The following is a 3,392-nucleotide window of genomic DNA, read 5'->3' as shown; positions in this document are numbered from 1 at the left end:
ATCTGCCTGATAAATAGAAGCCACTGAACTCGAGAGATTGCCTGTGAGGACAGAAGATGGGAGCTCTTGACTGGTTCCAGGCCACGGTCCCCTGCAGTGGGGCCTCTTTATCATGCTGGGTCAAGGCCTGCTTGACAAGACCCATTAAAAGGGCCCGGCTGGGACTCCACTGGTGCCCTGGAGCTGGTGTTCAAAAACACCTGCCTTTGGACAGGAAAGATAAAGCTTGAGCCAGAGAATTTGTCCCTGGGCATCCTGTGCCCATAGGAGAGTTAAGAAGCTCACAGTGAGGGAAGGTTCTAGAACCCTCCGTAGACCCCCCCCCAAACCATTGGCCACCAGGCCAGCCAAGTTCAAAGGCACCTCCCACAGTGGAATGAAAACACTGTGCTGAAGCCACAGAGAGGCAGGTGGCTCTCCCTTCCCCTGAGCTGAGAGAGCTAGTGGAGCTGGGGCAGGAGGCTCAGGAGACAGCAGACTGCCTGGAACTAGAGGTGGCAAGCCAGGAAAATAGCCTCTTGGCAGCTGTGCTTTCAAAGGGATTGAGGGGTGGGGCCAGGGTTTGGACCTGGCTACCTGGTTGGTCCCAAATCTGCATTTCTGTGGGAGAAAACGCAGGAAGCCATTGGTAGAAGGGACCTCACTGTCAGTTTCTTTTTCTCCTTAGGCCCCTGGATGCCCCATTTTGGCCACAGGCCATCCCCTGTCTGCACAGCAGTCAACCACCCCCATTGACTTAAACAGAGCTTTGAATGGTCCTTCATTCATTCCCACAGGGAAGGTAAACTGGGACTTATTATTGTGCCCATTTTGCACATGAGCAAACTGAGGCCCAGAAAGGGTCAAGAGATCTATCTGAACTCATCCTGTCCAAGGAGGAGGCCTTCACTAAGAAAGGGGAATAATAGAGTAAGAGCCCCTCTCCCAACGGGACTCACACCCATCCACCTCTGCCCCAGCTGAAATGAACGGCTAGGTGCAGTCAGGTCTTGCCTAGACTCTCCCAGGAGGCCGTGGCTTCCCTCCCTCTGGAGCCTCCGCCAGCTTTCCAGCGAGAGCCCAGGACTGGGCAATGCCCAAGGTTGCCCGTGGAATGCAGGTGCCTGTGCACCTTTGTGTTTGGCCGATATGAGCCGGCATCAGCCTCTACTCCTGGCCTCGCAAGCCAGTTTCCACGGGAACAGCTGGGTGCCATCCATCTCCACCCTGCCTGGGTAAAGGAGGAGGAGAGGCAAATGGCTGCAGACAATAAGGCTTCAGTTCTAGCCCCCCAAGTGCCTGCAACAAGATCAGGGAAGACAAGGTCTCAGGGGATCCCTGCAGTCCCCCTACACCAGCAGCAGCACAGACAGGGCCCAGAAAGTTCCACCGTGAGTTCTCTTGAGGCTGCAAGAGCCCCCTTTTCCAATGCAAATCCTTCTATAAGGGGGATTGCCTGGAGTGCCCAAGCTTCAGGTTCTTCATTTCTTTGGTAAAGTAGGCATCAAAACCCTTCCCACACAGGGTAAGGAGACTGTAAGAGGTGACAAAGAAATTGTCAGCCCAGGAACTGGGGCAGAATCTGTGAGCCCCAGATGTTTGGAAACATGACTCAGAGGTGGGACTGAGCCAAGTGGGCTAGGGGCTGACTACCTGCCCTGAAGAGCCATCAGCCTCTTAGCTGTTTCCAGCACCTCCCAAACCCATCCAGCCCTTCACCCAAGAGGGGCTCTGGAGCAGGAGACTCTTCTTTGGGGCTGTCACGGGGTGATGTGGGATAAGGACTGGCCAGAGAGCTGGAAAGGGATTTGGGGCAGGGGGAGATGGAGGCTGCTCTGCATGGACCAATGAGTAAAATCAGTTGCCCTGATGCGGAGACCAATTGCCCCTCCCCAAGCCCCTGATTTCATCATCACCATTCATCCATTCTTTGAGCAACTTGCTTCGAACGTCCTTTTTTCTAATTAGATTTACTCTAGGTGCATATTACAATTTTACAAATGAGGAAGGTGAAGCTCTGGGACCCGACAGTCCTGTGAGAAATCAAACAGAATCCAGGTCCCCCTTGTCTTGTGTTCATTACCCAAATTAGAATGCCTGGTTCCAGGACCCACAGAACAGAGCTACGAAAGGTTCATGGGGAAGGAAAGGGAAAAGTTGATCAAAAATGATTGATTGTGTGTGTTTATGTGCACGCAAGCATGCACATGCCCCCCCCCCCCCCCACACACACACACACACAGAGAAAGAGAGAGAGAGAGAGAGAAGAAAACATACTGATGATTAGGTCAAGCAAAACATTTTGGTACCAAATTCATTTTGTGTTTCAGTGTGCCTTCTGTGCTCCCCACAATACTACCTTTGCAATTAGTTGCTAAAAAGAAACAACAAATGTTATTAAACTACCTTTAAATAATGCAAGAGGACAATTGGGTTATAGTGAAAAGAGCATGGATTTGGAGTCTGGAAGCTCAGCCCATGGCCTGGAGACTTTCTCTGCCTGGTGTCTGACTTTGGCCTTGGAGCTCCCTCTCTGGTTTCAATTCCCTCTCATGTAACCTACCCTCTGGCATCTCTGGGTCCTGAAACACCACTTAGAAGGGAGCAAGCAGATCAGGGATTCCCATTTCTGAAGCCCTTAACTCCAGACTTCCAAACCGAGTCCTCTTCTCCGGGTATCTATAGGGGGGGCAAGACCACAACCCCTTCCCTGTGCCCTTCCCTGTCCCCCACTCCTTGACCCCTGGGTAAAAGTGAGAAGAGACAGGACCCTGTGAATCTGACAAGCTGTTTCCAGTGGCTGCTGTCATGAAGATTTTCCTAAAATTCACATCCATGTTCCCAAGCCACACAGGCGGGGCATAGTGGGTTCCTTGCCCTCTTTCTTAGACCCCAGAACTCAGGACCTGGAAGGCAAGAGAGCGTGCTCTGGTTTCTGATCAGAGCATTGACTCTCCGAGCTGGTTCCTCCCAGGTTACAGTCTAGAAGCCTCCCCGAGACGTCTGGACGTGCTGATCCCTGCTTTTGCTCTGGGGCTGTGTCTCTACTACTTCCAGATGTTTACACAGCTGGCTGGATTACTTAACTGCATTGACATCATACACCTTGATATTTCCTCTGCACACAAATGGTTCAGATGGGGGGGAAACTGACTATTGAGAATTCAGGCCCCACAGAACCAACCAAAATAACATTCCAATTCACCACAGAGGCTTTGAATGCATTTGCTTGCCTGCACTGCCCCCAACACAACTGCATGGGCCTCAGTTTCCCCTTCTGCAAACTAAACAGGTGGGGTTAGACTGTCTCAGATTTCCTTTGGGTGCCTAGGATTGACCTGATGTTGACTCAGAGAGTTCAATTGCTTCATCATAGAAATTTGGAACCTGAGTCCTGGAGTGGGGAGCAGATT

The sequence above is a fragment of the Tamandua tetradactyla genome, chromosome 13 (genome assembly GCF_023851605.1).
Source record: "Tamandua tetradactyla isolate mTamTet1 chromosome 13, mTamTet1.pri, whole genome shotgun sequence".
NCBI lineage: Eukaryota > Metazoa > Chordata > Mammalia > Pilosa > Myrmecophagidae > Tamandua > Tamandua tetradactyla.
Note: the sequence above shows the minus strand (reverse complement) of the source record.